This window comes from Camelus ferus, chromosome 27 (assembly GCF_009834535.1).
Source record: "Camelus ferus isolate YT-003-E chromosome 27, BCGSAC_Cfer_1.0, whole genome shotgun sequence".
Classification (NCBI taxonomy): domain Eukaryota; kingdom Metazoa; phylum Chordata; class Mammalia; order Artiodactyla; family Camelidae; genus Camelus; species Camelus ferus.
In genome coordinates, this window is record NC_045722.1 from 22,811,324 (window position 1) to 22,836,820 (window position 25,497).

The following is a 25,497-nucleotide window of genomic DNA, read 5'->3' on the forward strand; positions in this document are numbered from 1 at the left end:
GAAGGTGTTCCAGGCTTATCCTGCACTTTGCCTTGCTCCGGGGAAACGTTGCCATTTCTCCAAGGAGCTCAGTGTGATCTCATTGGTTTGCTTCTGGGCCGTCCCAGTGGACATAGTTAGGATATATAATATATGTACACACACTCATATAAATACATACACACACATATACATTCTTGTGTTGATGGTATTGTTTAGTTCTTGTGTTAGTCTTCATTACTTTCAGTCTACTAGTTCCGTTACTGACAGAGGGATGCTGAAGTCTCTAACTATAACTCTGGATTTCTCTATTCACCCTTCAGTTTTGTCAGTTTTTGCTTTTATCTTTTTTTGGTGTTCTGTTGTTAAGTACAGACCCATTCAGGATCGTATGTCTTCTTTGTGAATTGACCCTTTTATTATAATGTTGTGTTTCTTTTTATTTTTTGAGCCTCCTCCCCCATTTGTCTTTGTTTATTTTATATGTGCATGCGAGTTGGTCTGGGGTTTGTTGTGTCTCTTTTTTATCTCTGGTAAAATTTTTTTTTTCCTCCAAAGTCTAGTTTGTCTGATATTAAAATAGCCACTCCAGTTTTCCTTTGATTGTTGTTTCATGGCATATCCTTTCCCACATTTTCACTTTTAATTCTCCTAAATTATTATATTTGTAGCAAGTTCTTTGTTGATAGCATATAATTGGATCTTTTAAAAAAAATCTACCCTGCCAGTCTCTGTCTTTTAATTGATGTGCTTCACCATTTACATGTAGTGTAATTATTAGCGTATTTAAATTTATATCTGCCTCCCCCTACCCTTTTGTTCCCTTCCTTATTTGTTCTTCTATTTCACCTCTGCTGCCTTCTTTTGGCTTATTTGGAATTTTATTTAATCGCTACATTTTAACTTATCTGTTGTGTTTTTAACTATATTTCTTTGTAGAGTTCTTTTTTAGCAGTTGCTCCATAGATTACAATATGTGTATTTGACTTCTCCTTGTTAACATAGAATCATATTTTATCACTTCAACTGGAATGCTGAAATCTTACCACCCTTTAACTCCCTCATTTGAGTTGTAGTTGTCATAAATATCTTATATAATTTATCTCACATATTATATCTACATATGTTGACAATTCTTTCAGACAGTATTATACTTTTGTTTTAAAGAATTTAGCAGGAGAAGAATCGTCCCTTATATTTACCATTTCTTTTGTTCTTTCTTCATACCTGATATTCCAGATTTTCTTCTCGTATCATTTGCCTCTGTCTGAACAATTTCCTGCAGCAGTGTTTTTAGAGCAAGTGTGCTATCAACAAACTCTCTTAGTTTTCCTTTGTTTTTTAAATAGAGATACTTGGGGATTGAACCCGGGCCCTTGTGCATGCTAAGCATGCGCTCTAACCACTGAGCTGCACCCACCCCATGACTCTTAGTTTTCTTTACCTTAGGCTGCCTTTACTTCTCCTTTGTTCCTGAAGGGTGTTTTTGTTAGATGTACAGTTCTGGGTTGGCACTTCCTTCCTTTCAGCCTTTCAGTATGTTCCAATTCCTTCTGTCTTCCATATTCTCTGATGAATACTTTAAATTGTTGCTCCCATATTAGTTGACTGAGTTTTTTTCCTTTCATCTCCGTTCTGCTCTTAAATCCACCCATTGAATTTTTTACTTTGGTTATCCTGTTTTTCAGTTTTAAAAATTTCCATTGGGTTCTCCTTCCTATCAACTAGTTCCCCCCCCCCCCCCCCCCCCCCAGTTTTTGTAGCTTTTCATTCATTTCAAAAATATTCACCCTTACTTACTGGAGCATTTTTCTTATCAGTGCTTTAAAGTCTTTGATATTTCCAAAGTCTGTCATTGGCTGTGTTTTCCCATGGAAGTTGACATCTTTCTGATTTTTTATAGGCCAGGTGACTTTGGATTATATCCTGTTTCAAACGTTGTGTTGTGAGTCTTCGGATATTGTTTAAATCCAGCGAAGAAGGTTGCTGTTTTTGTTTTAGCAGGTTATGCAATCTCTCAGGTTCAGACCGCATTGTGACTAGCCTCCTGTGGATTGTAGTTCAGGTTTCAAAGTCTTTGTGGTCCTTTCCAGATCTGTTCTGCACACATACCGCTCAGGCCAATCTGGCTCTCAGGTGAGGATCTGTCCCATAGTTCTGTTCTCCGTGTTTCAATATCTGTTTCGCGTTGTGTGGTCACCTCGGGGATGAGCCCGTGAGTTCATAAACATGTTTCAGGGATCCCTTTCCCTAGCTCCCCACTCTGTGCTCCTCCCGGTGTGATCTGGTTCCCCGGGGGCTTCCCTTACCCAGTCCTCCAGGAATGCTAGGGCTTTACTTTGCTCTGTGGTGGGAGGACAGAGCGAGAGAATCAGCAGCAAGGCTGTGTCCTGCCCTCCTGGGGCCACGCCCCTCGGATGGAGCAGGCAGGCGGGGGAAGGGTCTTCTGGGTCTTGATAGCTCCTGCTGCTGCTGCTGCTGCTGCTGTTGCTATGGTATTGCTTGGATGCTGGGGTGTGAGTGAGCAGAGAGAAGAGAAGGAAAGCTCGAAGAAGAACCAGTGGGGACTGCCTTACTCTCTTAGGGCATCAGGGAACCTCTTTCCAAATCCCTGAGCCAGAACTGGAAAGCTGCTCCTTGTCTGCAACCCTGCTCAGTTGGGGGTTTCGGGCTGTGCTGCGTTTTGGCTGGGGGATGCAACCGAAGAGGGAAAAATACAACCCTCTGCCAGCCTGGGGGTACTTGGAGTTAAGTCTCTTGCCTCCTGTCTGCCTGCTGTTTTGCTCTCTGAGTTTCTAAGCTGTCTATTCCGTGCCCTTCATTGGGTCTGTGGCTGCAAGGGGCAAGAGGGTATATAGCTCAGTGGAAGAGTGTGCTTAGCAGGCATGAGGTCCTGGGTTCAATCCCCAATACTTCCACTAAAAAAAGAAAAAAATTCCTCCTCTCACAGGTCTGTGGCTGTGATCAGTGGGAGATGCAGGGTGGTGTGAAGTTACTCAGGGTTTTTAATATGCTTTCTGTGTGAGCCAAGCGTCCTGTATCCACAGAACTGTCCTTTAAATACAAAGGCCACAGACATACAGTTTTTTTTAAATTGAGGTATAGTTGATTTACAGTGTTGTGTTCATTTCTGGTGTACAGCATAGTGATTCAGCTATATGTATATATATATTCCTTTTCAGATTATTTTCCATTATGGTTATTACAAGGTATTGAATATACTTCCCTGTGCTGAACCATACACCCTGTTACTTATTTTATTAAAAATTCTTTTTTATTGAAGTATGGTCAGTTTATAATGCATCAATTTCTGGTTTACAGCACAGTGTTTCAATCATACATATACATATATTCGTTTTCATATTCTCTTTCATTATAGGTTACTACAAGTTATTGAATATAGTTCCCTGTACTATACAGTAGGACCTTGTTGTTTATCTTTTTCATATATAGTAGTGTGTATCTGCAAATCCCAAACACCTAATTAATCCTTCCAACCCCTTCCTGACCCCAACACCCCTCCCGTGACCGTAAGTTTGTTTTCTACAGACATACAATTTTGAATTTGCAAGAACTCTGGGACTGTTGGTCCCACGGGCGAGCCCCATCTCAGTTGTTTGCTGGAGAATGAGCTTCAGAAAACTACGAAAACGATCGTCGAAGCTTTTCATAAGTTCTAGGGATGAACAGTGACACTGTCTTTAATTGTGAAACCAAAACTGAAAGATAGCAGTAAGGGAGGCAGATTAATACAGAAACATGACACTTTGTGGTTATAGAGAGTCCTACAGCGAAACAGATAAATGGGAGGAGTTGAGGGAAAGCGGAATAAACTCCTTAATTACCACGCCAGTGTGAGCTAGGATAGAAAAATGTCTCTGGAAGCCGACCAAGCAAGTAGTAGAAGGTTGGGTTTACTAACGACCAGAAAGATGAACACTAGCTGAATGCTAGTGGCTAAAACCGATGCTTAGGAAGAGCGAGGGAGAGAGGCAGGAAGCAGCAATTACTAGCTAATCGCATCATTGCTCATAGGAGGGAGGCGATAACGTCTAAAGGGACAGGTTACTAAGGGGGTTATATAAGGTAGTAATATAAAAGCGGTAACTGGAACCAGTATGCTTCCCACGTACCTACAGAAATGGGGAGAGAAGCCAGCAGAGATAGCAGCCCACGTATGGAAAGACTTCGAGCTTGTGCGTCAGTGTTTTAAATATGAGGTTAAAAATCTGGCAAAGCTGATGCCAAACATACAGACTATATTAACATTATGTAAATAGGCTCAATTAACCTAGTTAAAAAAGTGTTTCAAGTTGACTTAGCAAAGCAAGATCCGGAGATAGACTGGAAGTGGAGAGATTTAGAAAGGCTAAAAATAAGAGGACGGGAGCAGATATACCCGGCAAATTCAAATAAAAAGACAGCAGGGCTCACTCTTTAAAAAACATTTTTTTTTTTATTGAAGTGTGGTTGATTTACAATGTTAGTTTCATCTGTATAGCAAAGTGATTCAGTTATACATATACATGCATATATATTTTCTCTTTTCAGATTTTTTTCCATTATAGGCTATTACAAGAAAATGAATATAGTTCCCTATGCTGTGCAGTAGGACCTTGTGGTTTCTCTATTTCATATGAAGGGCTCACTCTTGATACCACGTGAGGTAGAGTTCACATATTCTTGCTTTTTCGTGATGCGTTATCTTTGTATTTGGATTCCGTTGGTTAACATTTTTAATATGAATGTTGAATATTTGAACAGCTGAAGCGTTCAAAGGTTTCGACATGTGACTGCTCTGCTTTTCTTGTTAAATACGCTCCGAGGTTTTGTGGTGGAGCTAAGTGTTGCCGGAATTTCCCCTTCTTCAGTACTTACGGCTCCTGTACAGAGAGACTGTCGACTTTTATTTCTCTCTTACTTTGAAATTATTTATTCTATATTTTTAACTTTTTTTTTGGTGGAGGTCTGGGGGATTGAACCCAGGACCTTGTGCATTCTAAGCACACGCTCTACCACTGAGCTACACCCTCCCCCCTTATTTATTCTATTTTTAAAGTAAATGTCTTGTGCTTTCCATTTCTATTGTCCCATCACCTATAAGTAATTTTGTTTCTTTGTATTCCATATTTTTCATATCTCAGTGTTTGATGATGCGTATTCCTTTTCCTTATTGCATTAATTGGAATCTTCCTGTTGAATGATAGTCTGAAAGGAAATATTCATGTCTTGCTTTTGATTTTAGTGGGAAAAGCTTTAATTTCATTGCTTTCATTTCTAAATAGATAGGTCATTTTGATGACTTAAGTTTTGCAATAATTGCAAACCTGCAGAAGAGTTGCAAAAAAGTACAAAAAAATCCCATATATCCTTAACCCAGATTCACCAATTATTAACTTTGTCATTTCCAGACCCCCAATCCCCCAACCCCCCAACTGATGATCAGTTGATTGATTGATACCTCCATCTACATATTTTTTCTGAATCACTTGAGAGTACACAGCAGGCTTCAAATCCCTTTGCCCCTAAATACTTCAATGTCTGTTTCCTAAATACAAGGGCATTACATAACCATGAAGCAATAATAAAAGTCAGAAATTAACATTGACACAGCACTAGCCATAGTCTGTATTTGAATTCTGCCAATTGTTCCCAAATGTTCTTCATAAATATTTCCTCCACCTGCTTGCTAGTCCAGTATTCAAATTAGGAATTTAAAAGTCATACTTAGGCAATTTCCTTCTGTTTGGAATTCTTACAAGGAATGACAGCTGGATTTTTCCAGTATTTTCAGTCATATGTTGATATAAGCTCTTGGTTTTTCTCTTTCAGTAGCTGATGTTCTGTAGTACTTTTTAAATATATTTTTATTGAGGCATGGTCAGTTTACAATGCTGTGGCAATTTCTGGTGTATCACATATGTAGTATGTTGATAGATTTCCTGCTGTTGAATTATCCTTGGGTTTCTGGAATAATCCTTTTCACTTATTCCTTTAACATATTGTTGGAATCCCTGTGCTGTTGTATTAAGATATTTGCTGCTATAGTCACATGCAGAATTGGTCTGGAGTCTGTGTGTTCATGTGTGGCCACAGCATACACTGTCTTTATTAAACCTTGTTAGATTGTACTGGCTTTGTAAAATAAATTGGTGAGCTTTCCATATTTTTCTGTGGACTAGCATGGGAAAGATTTGTTCTTTGTTAAGTTAGACATCTCAGGGAATTTAGGCTGTTCCCATTTATTAAGATGTGTAATAGATTTAGTCTTATTCTTTTTGACTTAATTTATTATTATACTTTATCATTTTCTGTTTTCCTTTTTTCCTTTTGCTGGATTGATCAAGTTGATTTTTTTCAAAAGTATATATTTGGGGGATGGGTGTAGCTCAGTGGTAGAGTGCATGCTTAGCATGCATGAGGTCCCAGGTTCAATCCCCAGTACCTCCATTAAAAAAAAAAAGAAATTGAAGAAAAAGTATGAATTTTAAAAATTCTAGTAAAATACACCTATTATAAAATGTATGATTTTGACATTTTTTAAGTGTACAGTTCTGTGGCAGTAAGAATGTTGGCATGGTTGTGTAACCATCATCCAGAACTTTTGCACAACTGAAACTGTCCCCATTAAACACTCACTCCTCATTCTCCCTCCCCTAGCCCCTGGCAACCACCAGTCTACTTCCTGTATGTGTCAATTTGGCTATTTCTGGCAATGCATGTAAGTGGAATCATCCAGTATTTTAACTTTTGTGACTGACTTATTTCACTTAACATAATATTTTCAAGATTCATCCATGTTGTAGCCTGCATCAGGGTCCCCTTTTGAAGGCTGAGTAATATTCCATTGTGTGGTGAGAGCACAGTCATCCATCTGTCTGTTGATAGGCACTTGGGATGCGTCTATCTTTTGGCTTACTGTGAGCCATGCTGCTGTGAACATGGGTGTGCCAGTACTTGTTTTCAAGGTGATTTTTATCCCATCCCCTAACCCCCTTCTCCCGTGCTTCTCTGTTCTTCTAATGGTCATAGTTTCATGTTTGACAAACTATTTAAATCTGAATTTTCTATTAGCACACCCAATTAAATGGTAGGTAGGATGCCTGTCCTTCTTCAAGCCAAATGGTTTCTTTGGACTCTTTAATCGTTCAGTTTAGCCCCCCCCTCACCTCTTATCCTGCACACCCCCCCTGCCCAGGGAGAAACCTTTGGAACTCTTCTCTGTCTCTGGTCCATTTTGAAAGACTTGTTCCAAAGAAAACGGCCTTTCGTAGTGGAAAAGAAACTGAAAATATATGTATTATGTGTATATATGTGTAACTGAATTACTTCGTTGTACACTTGAATCTAACATTGTAAATCAACTACATTTCAATAAAAAATAAGAATTAAAAAAACCCAGCCTTTGAACATTATATAGTTTACATAATTTGAGTTTGGGGGGGCAAATTTTTTTTTCTTCATCCTTCAGTCTTTAATTGGAGAATTTTGAATTTGAATCTTGAAAAGGTCAAAAAGTACTGTATCCTATGGATTTATTGAAGAGTAAGGAAAATATAATAAAGCCAGTGATGGGTTCTGTCTTTTTTTAATAAAAAATATTTTGATTTATTATTATTATTATTTTTTATAAAGAATGTTTTGATTTATTACTTTTATAAAGAATGTTTTGATTTATTTATTTTTTATAAAGGTTTCAATTTATTTTTTAAATAAAGAATGTTTTTATTTTTCATAAAGAATGCTTTGATTTTTTTATAAAGTATGTTTTGATTTATTATTTTTTATAAAGAATGTTTCAATTTTTTATAAAGAATGTTTCAATTTGTGTTTTATAAAGAATGTTTTGAGTATTTATTTATTTATTTTGATGGGTTCTTCAGCCCACTCTGTTATTTCCATACTTGGTGAGTTCGAGGCACATTGCTGTGGCAGACCTGGTGTCAGGGTGACAGTAACGCAAGGGGAAACGTAGGCGCAGAGGTGAGAAGACGCAGAGAAGTCTGCACGGGGTCCCTCCCAGCCCCCAGCATCGCACCTGCTGCTGAGAACACTGCCCGATGGAGGAAGGAGCTTATCGGTCCTGGGAGAAGTCCTTTTGCCTTTCTCGCTGGGCCGGTGTGCATAGTGGTTCCTGTGAGCATCTCTGGAGGCTCTGGAAGATGTCTGCCTGTGTGCTGGCCAGGTGCAGCCCTGGGGCCTTCCTTTCCGGAGCCCAGGTGTGATGCTAGGGAAGGTGAGACTTCAGACCCACTGTCCCTGGCGTGTCCTGGTTCAGGCCTGCCTGAATTCTGTTTCTGCACTTAGGCTTTGGCAACCTAACTTTGATAGCTTCAGCTGATAGTCGTGGCCTGCTCTTATCTCCTCCACGTCCAACTGACGATGAAGGTGCCATATTTTACCTAAAGGGTGCAGTGCAGTGACATGGATGGTGATTTAAGGAGCCCCAGAAATTGAGGATACAGGCATTTTCGGGGGGACTGGGAGGCCTTCAGTCAAGGACTTAGGGGCCTGATATATGTACACAAGCTACTTCTTCTGCATCAGCACCACCAGAGTCTATGTGTAATTATCACAGACCATGCAACTTAATTGTTCTAAAATAAATCCTTGATTTTTTATGTTATTTAAAAAAATTTAGTTGAAGTCTAGTCAGTTTACAATGTCGTGTCAATTTCTGGCATACAGCATAATGTTTCACAAAGACATACATATATTCCTTTAAAAAAAGATTAAAAAAAGAAAAATCCTTGAAATTTAAGCTCATTCTTTTCCAGAAACAAATAGAGAAAATTTGGAACTTCATGAAAAAGCAAATTTGTATTTGGAAAATATAGAATTTATCTAACTATAAGGAAAGTGTTGTCTTCTCATCTCTGATGAAAAATTATAGACAGTGGCTTTGATAGTGGATGCAAGTAGTGATTTTGTTTGTTTGCTTCTAGTGGAGGTGCTGGGGATTGAACCCAAGACCTCTTGCATGCTAAGCACATGCTGTACCAGTGAGCTCAACCCTCCCTCGTCAGTAGTGATTTTGCTGTATGTTTTTGGAACCCTCAGAATGTGAAAGGGCTCTGAGAAAGCTACCTGTTCAACATGTTAATAAGCAGCTTAGCTCCAATGAGCACATACTCATCTGAATATTCTGATTTAAAAAAAATACATCTTTTTTTTTTTTTTCAGTTATGCCCCACAGAGCTCTTTTCAGCTGTTCATAATGGGACATTGCCTTGGTAGAAACTTGAGTTTTGACCCAGTCTCAGAAAAAGGCAGAGAGAGGTAGCATCTGCTTTCCACCTGCCAATTCATTAAATTCACCACTGGGTTCCCTATGTCCTCTCTCCATGCTTGATGTTGCCTTTTTTTTTTTTAAATCAGTAAATTTTTTTAGCTTACTTTTTTGGTGTTTTTTTTTTTCTTTTTCTTTTTGTTTTGGGGGGAGGTAATTAGGTTTATTTATTTATTTATTTTAAAATTATTATTAGCCGTTGCTTTTTGGTGCCGAGGGAGGGGGTGAGGCTCAGAGCCGACCCTTTGCAAGATGAGGAAATAACACCTAAGAGGTGTGAGTGGATTAACAGAGCTGTAGTCTGTCATGACAAGTAGTAAGTAGCTTCTCCTCAAGATTGACTTTCAAAAAACAAAAAACAAGTTGAGGGGGTAGCTCAGTAGTAGAGCGCCTGCTTAGCATGCATGAGGTCCTGGGGTCAATCCCCAGTCCCTGCATTAAAAAGATAGATAAGTAAATAAACCTAATTCTCCTCCCTGCAATAGATTTAAAAAAAAAGTGAAAGCAAATTTAAGAATATTGATTTTCTCTTCGAGAAAAGAAAATGTGTAAATACACACACACATATATATATAATGATACTTTTTTGTTTTTTGTTTTGCTGTATGAAGAATAAAACCCAAAGAAAACAAAGAGCCAGAAGTCCCCTGAGCAAGGCACCTGCTGGGTGACTTGGAGAGTTAGACCTGTGGCTGTTACCTGTAGCCCAGATGGTGTGACTTTCAGGTGAGAGGAACGGACTCAGTTTAAGAGAAAGAAAAAGTGTTGCTGTGCGGAGAGAGATCCCTGGTATCACATATTCTGGTGAAAGCACACAGTATTTATCTCTGTTTTTTGACAGTGATGATTATGAAGATGGCGATAAAAGTATTATCTACTTAATTTCATGGAAATTAAAATGAAAACACCCTGGAAGGGTGCAAATTGAAATGCTAAATCTATCCCTGGGCCCCTGCCTTCCCCATTCCTCCAAGTTAAATGCTTTCAACCTTCCTGTTGTCACTTCTTTGGTGGCCAGTATGCACTGTCTTTGTATCAGATGTCACTGAAGAGCGGTCTGATCCCCATGGGGCTCACCTTCTTTTGTGGGTGACCTTGCCTGTTTTTGACTTCTGAAATATTCTGGGGTCTACTCTTTATTCTGGGAGTTCTGATATTTTGTGGTATTTAGCGCAGGGACTTAGGCACTCGATGTGCCCCTTCTTTAATACTGGAAATTTTATTCCTCGGTTATTTCCTCATCTCTGGTTTCTCGGTTCTCTTTCTGTGGCCTCCTGGGGCTTGGCTGCTTGACCCTCTGTGTGGATCTGCTGGGCATCGTCACTTTTCTCTCCTATTTGCTGTGTTATTACCTTTTACTACATCCTCTGAGAGGTTTTTTCAGGTTCAGCTTCTGGACCATGTATTGAAATTTTGAAAAATAATTGCAGCAGTGACAAGGGGTTAGACAGTGGGAAGGACTTAACGGGATGGCAGGCTGTGCTTGAGGAAGACTTTTTTTTCTTTTTAATTTTTTATTGAAGTGAGTTGATTTACAGTATTAGTTTCAGGTGTAAAGCACAGTGATTCAGTTACACATGTACATATGTACATAGAGGGCTTTCATGAAGGGTGATGGAAGCCCAGAAATATCACAGCACTCCTGGGCCAAAGCAGCCTTTCTTTACCGCACAGGATATGCTTTTTAAAAATTTTTTTAAAAATTTTTATTGAAATATAGCTGATTTACAATGTAGTGTTAGTTTCTGGTGTACAGCATAGTGATTGAGTTATACACATATGTGTGTGTGTGTGTGTGTGTGTGTTTGTGTATATATGTATATATATATTCTTTGTCAAGATCCAGCCATCCCACCCCTGGACATATTTCTGGAGGAAACTCTAATTCAAAAAGATACCTGCACCCCAGGGTTCATGTTAGCACTATTTACAGTAACCAAGACATCGAAGCACCCTAAGTGTCCATTGACAGATGACTGGATAAAGAAGATGTGGTATATTTACACAATGGAATACTACTCAGCCATGAAAAAGAATGAACTATGGATGCACTTGTTTGAACTGTGACGCGTCAAGATGTTTGAGAGACTGCTTCTGAGAGTCTCATCTGAGAAGGAGTCTTTTCGGTCCTTCTTGTCTTGTGGCCAAAACCAGGCTACACTGGCCAGGTTCAAAAACAAAAACCTGGAGAACCCAGGTGTACACATTTTCTATAAACTACCTGACACGTTGGTGCTGGTTGCCCTTGGTCTGTCTTGGACCCCAGCCCGGGTTGACATCAGTTGCTGGTCGGTGCATTTCATTCTGGTTTGGCCAACTATCTGCACCGTGGTTTCAAGCCTCCCTGGAGACCAGCACTAGGTAGTAACAGGGGTGGTAACAGCCCAGGGGAGATGAGCCCTGTACTGACACCATAGCCATAGTTAAGGTTGTCATGCTCTCTTTCATATTTTCTGCTAATTTTTCTTAGTATTTGCCTTATTTTCTGTATGCATGATTTTTTCATTTCTGCCTGAGGGTACTAATTAAGAAGTTCTGTTATTCTTGGGTCTGTTTATTCTTCTAAATCTTCCTTCTGTTGTGGTTTTGATTTTCCCGAATGGTCTGGTGATTCTTGGCTGTCCTTGCTAGTAATTTTATTATACATTTGCATTTTTATTAGACCTAGTTTTTTTTGGGGGGGGTAGGAAATCCAGTTTATTTATTTATTTATTTTTGATGGAAGTACTGGGGATTGAACCCAGGACCTCGTACATGCTAGGCACGCACTCTACCACTGAGCTATACCCTCCCCCTCCTTTGATGTTTATAATGGAAGGACTAGTTGATTTGTTTAGAGGCATTCAGCATGTTTTCCTTCACTATCCTGTCCTGCCCATCAAACAAGGGCCAGACCTCACTCTGTCTGGGCGGGGGCACTGCAGATCACCTGGCAGCTTCACCTTTGGATGCTGAGCTGAGCGTCTCCCCCCAGCGCCTTGAGAGAGCATCCACTCTGGGGTGTGGATTCTCACTTTGGAAGCAGATGAGGCAGAAAGCTCGTTTCTTTGGTGCACGCAGCGTTCTTTTGGTTTCTGCCCGAGACGAGACCCCAGTGCTGTTAAGTCTGGGGTGAGGGTCTAGGGGAGCCTGAGGTCCGTCTTAGTTCTGCAGACAGACTTGAGTCACCTGCTTTTGGTCCCATTTCTTGCTTTTTCTCTTGGGACCTGTGGTCCGGGGGCTCATGAATGCAGAACAGTTCCTTTCTCTAAAACCCTGTCTCCCCTATGCCCCGATCCGGGAATCCTCCCTTTGCCATAAACTGTTCTTAACTTTTTCCCCATATTTTTCAATGGTCTTTTTTCTTCTGTTGCACCCAAATTAGCCCCCTTGGCAGGGGAAGGTCAGGGGAGCAGCTCCCAGTCTGAGGCTGGACCGCAGAGCTGCCTCCCTTGAGACCCACCCTCATTCTCCAAGTTGGCTCCACACCCATCTTTCCACTGCCTGGTGTGAACTTTCTGGACCTCATCTAGTCATGGCGAGAACGTATTTTGGGGGATTTTAATTGACCCATCATACTACCCAGCAGCTCTTTCAGCCCGTAATTCCAGGATGTTTGTTGCTTTGAGGGAAGAGAAGGAACTCTCTCGAACAAAGAACTCTTTACTCAGCTTTGAGGCCCAACACTGACTTTCCTGAGTCTTGGAGTGACCACAGTCATGAAAACCAGACTTTGTTACGAGAGAAAAGGAACCCCAGGGTTATTCCTTTATGTGCTGAGAGCAAAACTTAAAGGCCTGAAAGTTGTTCCAGTCTTTTTCAACTTTTTTTTTTTTTTATTGAAGTATAATCAGTTACAGTGTGTCAATTTCTGGTGTACAGCATAATGTCCCGGTCATGCATATATATACACGTTTGTTTTCATATTCTATTTCTTTAAAGGTTATTACAAGATACTGAATATAGTTCCCTGTGCTATACAGAAAAAATTTATTTTTTTATCTATTTTATATATGGTAGTTAGTATTTGCAAACCTTGAACCCCCAGTGTATCCCTTCCCACACCCTTTCCCCCTGGTAGCCATAAGTTTGTTTACTATATCTGTGAGTCTGTTTCTGTTTTACAGATAAGTTCATTAGTGTCTTTTTTCTCTCTTTTTTTCAGATTCCACATATGAGTGATATCATATGGTATTTTTCTTTCTCTTTTGGGCTTACTTCACTTAGAATGACCATCTCAGGTTCCATCCATCTTGCTGCAAATGGCATTATTTTATTATTTTTCATGGCCGAGTAGTATTCCATTGTATAAATACACAACAACTTCTTTATCCAGTCATATGTCGATGGACATTTAGGTTATTTCCATGTCTTGGCTATTGTAAATAGTGCTGCTATGAACATTGGGGTGCAGGTGTCTTTTTGAATTAGAGTTCCCTTTGGATATATGCCTAGAAGTGGGTCATATGGTAAGTCTATTTTTAGTCTTTTGAGGAATCTCTGTACTGTTTTCCATAATGGTTGCACCAAATTACATTCCCTCAACAGTGCAGGAGGTTTCCCTTTCCTCCACACCCTCTCCAGCATTTGTCATTTGTGGACTTTTGAATGATGGCCATTCTGACTGGTGTGAGGTGATACCTCATTGTAGTTTTGATTTGCATTTCTCTGATAATTAGTGATATTGAGCATTTTTTATGTGCCTATTGGCCCTGACTCCTCCTCTTGATGGAAGACCCCATCCTCCCCTGACCCCCACCCAGGCCTGCTCTCCTGTTCTCTGCAACGCTTTTTATAATCTGAGCTTCAGGTTCACTGATATCTGTGTCCCGCGCTGGAGCAGAGGCTCCCTGAGGCGGGGCCCCAGGTGGATGTGCCCATCTTGTCTCTAGGACCATGCTTAGCCCAGGGCAGGTGCTCCGTAGGGGTTTCCAGGACAAGCCATTGAACAGGAAACCAGCCTTCATCCCTGCATACACACAGCTCTGCGTCACTGTTGGTCTCCCGAGGTGGGTCCTGCAGGTCCTTGTCACTTGGTGGTGACTTTTATGGGCAGCGCGTGTCTGAGAGTACAGGCTGGGGGCTGTATTGATGCTGGAGCTTGGCTCCTGCTCTTGTGCTTTAAGATGCCAGCTGGATTCTTTTATGGGCTTTGTATTTTTAAAAATATTCTCCTCGGATCCTCAGACAGGTTCTATTTCTGGCCCAGCCAGGCAGGCTCTAGAATATTGTCTAGCATAACTTTTCCGGGCTATGGGGGACTAATGCATTGTCTGTTTTTCACTTATTTTAGAGATAGCTTTTTTGTACTTCTGTTTAGAGAAAACGCCTAAAAATCCCCATGGTATCCTCTGTATGGGTCCTGAGTGGCTTTGGCACTTTCCTGGATCACACTGTTTAGGGGATCATAGGTGCAATTTGTAGTGTTGTGTCACCTTGTAAATGGCATCTTAAATGCTTAAGAACAAGATGGCGGGAGGGTTGTCAGGTACTTATAATGGCAAGCAAAGCGTTAGACCTCTCCTGACAGATGATAACTCTCTCTATGTATTCTTTTAAGATAGCCATGTTACTGTAAACATAGACATCCGTCTCCCTGTCTTGGCTTGACTTCCCTCTGTGAATGTGCCCCTCTCTCCTCCCTTCGGGCTGGATCCTAGAGACAGTTTCCCTGAGCTCTAGTGGGAAAACAGAGTTGACTAGTCTTTGTTTGAATGCCCTCCTGTCGCCTCTCTTTGAGGTCTCCTTTCTTTCAGCCTAACCAGAAGACTACAGGTAAGGCTTCCAGGGAGGCTGGGGTATCAGGAGGGGTGAGGGGCTGGGGGCTTAAGCTCAGTGGTGTAATTTAGACCCTGGATTCCCCTGTGACTATGTTGAACTCAAGCATGTGGCCTGCATTGTCCACACTGGCTCAGGCCTTGTCTTGGGATCCAGGGACTCTGGGGAAAGTGAGAACACTGGCGATGGATTGGACACATGGTGGGTCTTCCCAGGAGATACTAATGCATGTGGGGTCCAGTTCTTGGGGTGCCACCTGCAGTCTGCTGCCTGGAGCCAGCCCTGAATCCCCTCCTGCCAGGCGTGGGATTGCAGGCTTTGTTCTTGGCTTTGTAGCCCTCCTTGGTATCAGGTAGGCTGTATAATACTCTTTTTATTTGTAACTAGTTTATTTTGTTTTTTTAGATTCTACATATAAGTGAGATCATACAGTATTTGTCTTTCTCTCTCTGACTTATTTCATTTAGCATAACGCCCTCCAGGTCCATCCATGTTGCTACAAATGGCATTATTTCATTCTTTTTTATGGCTGAGTAGTATTCCATTGTTTATAGATACTGCATCTTCTTTATCCACTCATCTGTCGATGAATGCTTAGATGCTGTCCAGTATGCTTTAGGCAAATTCCATTTTCCACTTCTTTCAGCCAGCTTGTGTTCTGTTGCTTACAAACAAAACCCCAGAATAGTACAGGATTGGAGAAGTGAGTGGACACAGGCAGCAGGCGATCTGGGCAGTGAGAGTGGGGCATCTGGGTCTGAGAATTTGCCCAGGTGAGGGCAGAAGGCTGACTATCCAGCCAAGATTGGGTGATGAGTGTCTGGCCGTCATAGTAGGCAGTGGGGAGTGGGCTATTCAGATTGTTGCCACTGGTCACTCCGAAGAAGAGTTAAGGGCCCGAGGAGATCAGGGACCAGAACGGGGGAGCTGGTTGCTTCCAATGCTGGGTCAGTTGAAAGAATGAGGAGCTCGAAGCCTGAAACTCTGTGCTCTCAGCGTGGCCTGAACACAGAAGACTTTCTGTGACTACACTAAACAAAGTGCTAAGACAGAGCAACAGATGGAGTCTTGGTGTGAGTCCCTCTGGTGGCCAATGCCACCAGCAGGTGTGGTCACAGCCTGGCTGGGCTCTTGTGGCAACTGCGTCCTTGGTTGAGGAAGACTGTGATGGACCATACTGGGGGACCAGCAGGACTCAGCATCCCTGTGGGCAGTCCCCGCTCGGCTGAAGCAGGCCAGTCCACCTCACTAGAACACCTCACCTGGGAGGCTGGTTTCCTCCTGCTTGTTGTACCCAGAGACTGGAGGCCAGCTCCAGCTAGGTGGGTGGGTGTAGCTGCCATTATAAAGGAGAACGCTTACACACCGTCAGAACATGGATTTTGCTAACTTGCATAGGTGCAGATTTTGTTCACTTAAGTACCAGTGGATCTGAGGCTGCTGGACCAGGGAGAGAGGCGTAGTTTTAGATGGCAACACAGTCATCAGCATGAGTGTACTTCCTCCAAAAAGAGCTTAAACCCACATTGACCTGTAATCCATTGATTCTTTTTTTTATTAGTTTTTTTTTTAATTGAGGTATAGTCAGTTACAATGTGTCAATTTCTGGTGTACAGCATCATGTCCCAGTCACGCGTCTATATTGATTTTTTATCGTTTTGTTTCCTCATTCCTTCATGTCCTCACCTCCTGCCTTACCCAACTCAGTTTCTTCCAACTTAATGTCTGAGATCATCAGCCATTACAGTCCTTCCTTTGTCCCTTCTCCTCCCTGGCCCTCCCCTAATCTGATCATCCTCTTCTGGCCAGACCCCAGCCTGGCTGAACCCAGCTCACTGCTTATTCCACGGCTGCATCTGCCCAGCTCTGCACGGCTGGTACAAATCCAGGTGCATGCTGAGTGGTCACCACATCCATGACCAGCAGTCCTTTCCCCCCTTTGCATAAGTGACTGACCCCTTCCCAGTCCTGAAGACGTATGGGAGTGAGCCCAGCACGTGTCTGGGGAAGGGCATTTCAGACAGTGGCAGAGCAAGTGCAAAGGCCCTGAGGCATGGCCCCCCCCTGCTCCGTGTGTTCAAGGGACAACAAGGTGGCCAGTGGGGCTGCAGTGGAGTGAAGACAAAGGACCACAGTCAGAGACTACGATGGAGCAGGGATCCTGGTTGTCTGGGTCCTTGTCAGTCATCTGGAAGATTTTGGCTTTTTTGTCTCTCTGGGAGCTGCTGGAGGTTTTGAGCAGAGGAGTGACATTTCCTGATTTCAGTTCTAGCAGGATTGTTCTGATGGCTTTGTGGAGAACATGTTGAAGGCGGGCGTGGGTGGAGGAGCAGGGAGATGGGTTGGGAGGCTGCTGCTGTGATCCAGCTGGAGATGATGGCCCAGGCCATGGGTTTGAGGAGTAGTTGGATTTTGCATGCATTTTAGGTAGAGTGCATTACTAGTCTGCAGTTACACAATTTAACTCTTCAATTAGAATACAAGAGGAACTGGAGGCAACGTGGGTGTGGTCTTGCAGGATCTGCACTGGGACTGGAGTTTGTGTGGTATGTTCTGGCTGCAGAAGAATCACCGCGGGGACTGTGGGGCAGGGGTTGGGAGTGCGAGGTTGGGATCGAGGGCGAGTGTTGAGGCCGGGTGGCCGAATGGCTGGGCTGTATTGGTCCTCCGCTCCTTGGGGACCCTTTCTTTGTTTGGCAGACCCCTCCTTCTGGGGACAGGGTGCACTTGAAGAATTCGTATTGGTCAGGGTGTTTTCAGTGGCAGGTGGAGACACTGTGCATGTCTGTGTCCAAATTTTCTCTTCTTATAAGGACACCAGCCCTATTGGACTAGGGCCCACCTTAATGGCCTCTTTTAAACTCAGTTAAAGCTGCAAAGACTATATTTCCAAATCAGGTCACCTTCTGAGGTCCTGGGGGTCGGGATTTCCACGTATCTTTGATGGAGGACACAGCTCAACCCATAACAGAAGATTTCCAGGCTGCTGGTTTTGTGCCTCAGTGCCATCATCAGGGACCAAGGTTCTCTCTCCTGGGTTCTGCTGTTAAAAGCTCCTTGGCCTGTCCTCCAGCAGGATGGCATCCTGATCAGAAGTGGCAGCCCCCAAGTGAAGGGAGAGATTGCCCATCCCTGTGTCTCTTCTTAATGGCAAAGACATCTTTACCGGGAGCTGCTCTCAGGTTTCCCCTCGTGCCTCATTGGTCAGACTGGAGTCACGTGCTTATCCCTGAACCAATCACAGGTGAGGGGAATGGGCTGATAGTAACCCTTCCCTGCAGCTGGGGGTAGATACACTTGACCTTGAATCACCTGGGGAGGATTGGCAACCTGAGCAAAACTGAGGGTCTGTTTGTGAGGAGGAAGGGAGCATGACTGATGGGTAGGCCGCCCGTGGAGTCTGCAGCCCTGTTTTCAGGGGACATTTTCTGGCCAGACTCTGGGCTCTTAATTCCTACCCCTCTTAGGAGGGTTGTAACCAGTGCCTCGGAGCAGTGGTTCCCCCACTGTTGGATTTTGTAGTTAAGTAAAACTTCAAGGATATTTTGGGGTCTGACATCAGGTTGCTAACTTTGTTTTTTCAGACTGAACATTGTTTTCTTCCATCACGTCTTTTTTTTTTAATTATTATTTTTTAATTTGTTTTTAATGGAAGTGCTGGGGATTGAACCCAGGACTTCGTGCATGGTAAGTGTGTGCCCTACCACTAAGCTATATCCTCCCCTCATCACATCTTTTTGTTACCTCAGGAAAAGGGTATTTTAATCAGAGGAAGTTACAAAGGACATGTTCAGCTTAAAGTTTAGCTTTATTTTATTTTTAAGGATAATTTTTTACATGTAATAAATTTATCTCTCCACTTTTGAAAAGTGTTAACTGCCGTTCATTCATTCAGTCATTCAGGCCATCAGTTTCCAGACCCTTACTGGTCCCTTTTTTGTGTGTGCTGAGAACTACCCTTCTTTTTCTCATTTTGCCTGGAACAGTGAAAACGTCTCTGGCTGGAGTAGGGTAACCATGCCTTGAGGAGGGTTAAGCTTCTACCTCTAGATGCCTTGTTCTCTGCTCACCCCCATTTTTTGTAGGGGTGCCTCTGATGGATGAGATGCCCAAGGTTTAACTCATCTGCTACCTAAAAATAGATTAGCCCTTAAACGAATTTATGGGATTTATCCTTATTATCTTGGCATTTAATTGCTGAAAGAGATTAGGCATTTTTCAAACTTGGAGACCTAAGCCGGGTCATTTATAGACAGACATTTAAAAAGTACACTTCTCTATCCTTTACTTCCGTACTGTTGCTAAAGCAACCATTTTTTTTTTTCATGGTGAAATAAAACCTCTAAAATATTCTTCAGAACAAGAGGGGATATAAATAAAAGAGTTAAGGACAAAACAGTAATCATAATATCCCCGGAGCTCAGTTTTCCATTTTTGGGTTTTGGAAGTTGCGAGCCACATTTAGAAAGCCTAACCTGATATGACCACAGAACCCTTTTGAGTTCCGTGTGTATTATGCATCCTCTCAAAGCCCCCTGCAAAGAAAGTAATTCTCGGTATTTAGAATTGTAAGAGGAGGTTGGAGGCAGTGCTGATTGGCTCAAACATTCCCATGGGCTCCATGTTGGAAAGGAGACCAAGACGGGACACCCTCCTTTTTTGCCAAGAGTGCCTGCACTAGTTTGGTGTTGGGTTGAACCTATGAAGTGGCCATTTTTGTGGGTCCTGTATGGTCCAGTATGGGCATAAGGGTACAGTTCAGGCTGACATATCTTCTCCAGTTCCTGAGTCCTGGGGACTCCTGGTGCCTGGGAATAGCACAACTGAAGCAATTTAGAACAGACCCAAATGCCAACCTCTTTTCTTTGCTTCAGCCTACTGTGTCTGCTCTTGGCTCCTTCCTGAGGCAGGGTGGTGTTTTCCTTAACCTCTGCCAGGGTAGGAAGTTCCTCTGCTCCCAGGGGAAAATGCCAGACTCTTGGCTTTTGTTTTTTTTCCTGGGGTATACAACTGGCTTATTGAAGAGGGGGGCGATTCCACAGTGAGGATGGCGGAAGATGTCTGGAGACAGAATCCTTTCCACGTTTGGTGATTTTGGAATGCACCACATGGGTCTGGAATATGAGAGGCTCAATGATGACCATGATGGACCTTTCCCCAAATTTTCTGGGCTGCATAAACCCCCAGGAATTCTTTCTTTTGTTGTTTTTAATTGATGTATAGTCAGTTTACAATGTTGAGTCAATTTCTGGTGTACAGCATCATGTTTCAGTCATATATATACACATATTTCCTTTCATATTCTTTTCCATTGAAAGTTACTACAAGATATTGAATATAGTTGCCAGGAATCCTTATATGACATAGTGAAATTGAATTTCTCCCCAGATAGACAGGTGTAGACTGAGAAGTATGTCATTTAGAAAAAATTAAGAAGGTGTCTCTTGTCCCTGCGTCTTGTCCAGCAGCTGTGACCCAGTCACTTCTCCAGCTATTACTTCTCTCTCCTCACTGGTGACAAGCACACCTGCCATGCAGCGTGCTTCTTTAGGGTCATAATATCTGAAACGGTGAAGTGACTACTGGCTTATTGTAACCAGTGTGCATACTTCTTATGTGGAAAGAGTATAGATACTTTTATTCCTTTTCTTTGAAATACCAATGAAACTTATATCTTTTATAAGTATTTCAATCTGAGAATTGCTTTTAATTCTTGGGAAGATCTTGGATTTTGTAGGTTTTAAAATCTAGTAGGGATAAATTCTATGGGCAGTCTCTCCTCTTTTGTTAAAACCATGTAAGTCTGTATTTGCTAGTACGGTCAGCCCTCAGTATCAGTGGGTTCTGCATCCACAGAATCAGCAAACCACCGATCGGACATATTCAGGCAGAAGAAGTTCCAGAAAGCAAAACTTGAATTTGCCATGCTCTGGCAGCTATTGATACGGTATTTATATTGTATTAGGTATGATAAGTAATCTAGAGATGATATAAGGTATATGGGAGGATGGGTGTAGGTTATATGCAATACTATGCTTTTTAAAAAAAATTGAAGTGTAGTCAGTTTACAATGTGTCAATTTCTGGTGCACAGCATAATGTTGCAGTCATACATATACATACATATATTCCTCTTCATATTATTTTTCATTATAGGTGACTACAAGATATTGAATATAGTTGCCTGTGCTAAATAGAAGAAACTTGTTTATCTATTTTATATATAGTAGTTCGTATCTGCAAATCTTGAACTCCGTATTTATCTCTTCCCACTCCCTTTCCCCTCTGGTAACTGTAAGTTTGTTTTCTATGTCTGTGAGTCTGTTTCTGTTTTGTAAATAAATTCATTTTTGTCTTTTTTTTTTAGAAGATTCCACATATAAGTGACATCATATAGTATTTTTCTTTCTCTTTCTGGCTTACTTCATTTAGAATGATGGTCTCTGGGTCCATCCATGTTGCTGCAAATGGCATTATTTCATTCTTTTTTATGGTTGAGTAGTATTCCATTGTGTGTGTATGTGTGTGTGTGTGTGTGTATATATGTATACATACATATACTACAACTTTTTATCCAGTCATCTGTTGATGGACATTTAAGCATTTAAGTTGTTTCTGTGTCTTGGCTGTTGTAAATAGTGCTGCTGTGAACATTGGGGCGCAGATGTCTTTTCCAGTTAGAGTTTCCTCTGGATATATGCTGCATAAGGTATTTTGAGTCTGGGATGTGCATACTTTCACATTTTGACACTTCCAGAGCCCAGGTGGATCTACACAATGGACTGTGGGTCAGTGCTTGTCTGCAACGTGTTTCTTTTCTTGGGATGTCTTGTGGTTGTTGGCATCTTAGATGTGTTGGAATAAGGGACTTGTTACCACACGTGTACTGAAGTCTGTTAGTGCCTCTGAAGTTGGTGATGGGGACCAGCACCAGGGAGCGGAGGTGATGGAGTGGGGTGCCCCCTGCCTCCGGCCATGTACCTCTACTCTGCTTCCACCCTGGGACACAGGGATCAGAGTGCCTTACCTCTCGGGGTTACCAGGGAATTGAATGAAACTGTCAAACATTAGCTGCCTGTGAGTGCTTGTGATTTACTGTAGAGGTCAGTTCTGATGATTGTGCCCAAGAGGCTGGGGAGGTTTTAGGCCAGGGCTGTGCCCTGGGAACTTGGTGAAACTTGAAAAATCTCTAACATTGTGGGCAGGAGGCCGCTTTGGGTGGGGGTCCCTGTGATGAGGTGAGCCCGTCTCCCCGCATCTGCGGGAAGCTCTGCTGACATGCGTGAACATGTTTTCTAAGTACTTAAACATTCAGCTGCATGCCATTCTCAGTGTCAGCATGCACATCCACTACATATTCATGGCTCATTCAACAAATTCCAGTTTACCCACATTGCTGGGTGTTTTGGTTGGTCCCGTTTTCTCTTTTTATCTACAAGGTGCATTGCACTGTTCATCCTGGTATCAAAATCTTTGCACAGTGTCAGGAGAAACTTACCTTATGATGAATTTCCAGGTTCAAACTGCTCCAGCCAAGGGAGGCACATGTTTTCAAGGTTTCTTAAGGGGGTCCTGTGTCAGGGCTGTTGTCCTCTGCCAGCTGGGGTACTGCCAGGGGGTGGGGGAGGGGAGACGCCAAAAGCTTTCCAATTTACTAGATGAAAATTGTTAATGCGTTACTGTTTTGCTGAGCATTTCCTGGATTGTTCATGCCTGTTTTCCTGCTCCTTGTTGACAGATTTATTAAGATTCAAGTATTTCTTCCACTCAGGCAAATGTTCCCAGCCTAGCTTTAGACGGGAAAGGTCACAGAGTGATCCTAAGAATATGCATCTGTGCCCAATGCAGAATTAGATGCCAAAGCTTTGAAATACCTGTCTCAGTTCTTCACAATGTTTTTAAAGAATGAAAACATGATAGATTCAGTTACATTCTCTCTTGTATCCTCCCCAGCCTGTCTGTTCCTTTCATTACCCAAGAGAGCATTCCTTTTGACTTCACTTCTGCATCTGCAGAATAAACATGGAGCGCTTGCATTAGTGTATTTCCCCTTTAAAAAGTAACATTGAACAAGTGGTATTAAGTGTGTGGTCGTCCTGAAACGCGCTTGTAGCATTTTGCATTGTTTACCACGTTCTCCAGGGTGTACAGACTCATTCACCACTGGTTTAGGATTCTCTCTGAGGATAGGTCCGGGTCGCCTGCATTGTGCTGTGATGGCCGTGTCTTGTGACCCACCGTATCTCTCGGCGGCAGGGAGTGGAATGTCCCCTCACGCATCCCTGTGCTCAGGTGCAGGGCCTGCACGCAGAAGTAGAATTCCTGGTTCAGAGAATAGGCACCTTAAGGCCACTAAAATTGCCAGATTGCTTTTTCTATTGTTTAGGTTAATCTGAACTCCTATTAGGGGCCAAGAAGAGTTCCTACTTTCTCAGTTCCTGTCCAGATTTCAGGGGACCCAACTGTTACAGTTCCTTCAACAGAAAGAATACAAAATTGCAAATACGAATGTAGTCATAAAGGTGGATATTTATTTAGAATGAGAAAATAAGTCACAACAAATCAGAAAATTTAAAGATGCTTGAAAAGGTACCAGGTAGATCATACAATCTAGAAAAAAACTTTAAAAAATGAAAGAATTACCTGATACACTTATGTGATATATTTTTTCTACATTATTTTGCCACATACTCCTTGTTGCTGTCCATATGACAACGATTTTGTAATTTCATTTTCTCTAGATTCTCAAAAGATATTTAGATTTTTTCTCCTCTAGCATTGCTGATATTTTTTTTTAAATGGAGGTACTGGGGATTGAACCCAGGACCTCATGCATGCTAAGTATATGCTCTACCACTGAGCTATACCCCCCCCTTAGCATTGCTTATTAAAATAATTTTATTATTTTTATTTTTTATTGTAGACATATTATTCCCATAAAATAAAATTCATCATTTTAAAGTGTACAATTTGGTGGTTTTCAGTGTATTTCAGGGTTGTGTTTGAGTTTATCCTACTTGAGCTTTTTGGACTTGTAGATGAATGTTTCTCATTAGATTTGAAACGTTTTTAGCCATTATTTCTTCAAATATTCTTTGTGCCCCATCTCTCTCCTGTGTTTCTGAGATCCCCAAAATGTGTATGTGGCGGCCTTTGATGGTGTCTCACAGGTCTCTGAGGCTCTGTTAATGTTTCTTCATTTTTTTCCTTTTTGTTTCGCAGACTGGACAATCTTAATGGCTCTGTCTTCAAGTTCACTGATTCTTTCATCTTCCTGCTAAAATCTGCTATTGAGCCCCCATAAAGCATTTAAAATTTTAGATAGTATACTTTCCAGTTCCAGATTTTTTTTATTGTTTTTCTTCTATAATTTCGCCCTCTTTATTGTCTTCTCTATTTGCTGAGACATTATTCTGCTGCTTTCCTGTAGTTCTTTTTTCTTTCTTTTTTTGTTAACTGTAGTCAGTTTACAATGTTGTTTCAATTTTTGGTGTATAGCATGTTTCAGTCATACATATACATACATCTATTCTTTTTCATTATAGGTTACTACAAGATATTGAATATAGTTCCCTGTGCTGTACAGAAGAAACTTGTTTAGCTATTTTGTATATAGTAGTTAGTATCTGCAAGTCTTGGACTCCCAATTAAGTCATGGTTTCCTTAGTTCTTTAACACTTAGAATAGCTTATTTTAAGTCTTTGTCTAGTAAGTCCAGTGTCTCTGCTTCCTCAGAGAGATTCTTTTGATTGCGTTTCCTTCCTGTGTTGGGCCATATTTTCCTGTTCCTTTGTATGCCTCGTTTTTTGTTTTTTTTTTTGTTTTTTTTTTTTTCATTAAAAAAGTGGAAATTTTGCATATTATCACATCGTAATTCTGGAAATCACATTCTCCCCTCTCACCAGGATTTGTTGTTGTAGCTTCTGTAGTTGTTCTTTGCTGGTAACTTTTATGGATTAATTTTGTGAAGTCTGTATTCTTTGTTGTGTGGGGCCACTGAAGTCTCTGTTCTGAGATCTCGATGGTATGCTAATGATTAGAAATTTCCTTAAATGCCTGGAATCCAAAAACAGTCCCAGTCTTTGCCAAGGGGCTCCATGTGCATGTTGGGACATACCTTCAGTAATCAGCCAGGCAGTGGACAACTCTGAGTTAGCCTTCCTTTCCTGCTTGTGTAGAGCCTCAAGGTCATCCTGAAACAAGAGCGTGTGCCTTCTCAGGCCTTTCTGGAGGGCACAGCTTCACATATGCATGGTGGGCACAGCTTCACATATGCATGGACTTTTAGATTCCCAGGAATATTTCAGACCTTTCCAAGCTCTTCTGGGCCTCTTCTTCTCCAGCCTTTCATCCCCCTAACAATCTAGAAAGGTTTATTTCAACATATTTAGGATTACTGTAGAGTTTAGAAACTTCCATGAAGTTTTTTTCATGTATGGGTGGTAAAATGTTAGGGCATTTCAGATTTTCTTG

The 25,497-nt window shown here is 41.7% G+C and overlaps 1 protein-coding gene and 1 non-coding gene across 10 annotated transcripts in view; one reads left to right on the forward strand and one right to left on the reverse strand.

The window, feature by feature from the left end:
• Positions 1 to 25,497, forward strand: part of FAM189A1 (family with sequence similarity 189 member A1) — a 274,527-nt gene that overhangs the window by 8,173 nt on the left and 240,857 nt on the right. The window lies entirely within an intron of this gene.
• Positions 4,941 to 5,012, reverse strand: TRNAS-AGA. The gene has a single exon. It is a non-coding gene; the product is annotated as a tRNA-Ser (tRNA).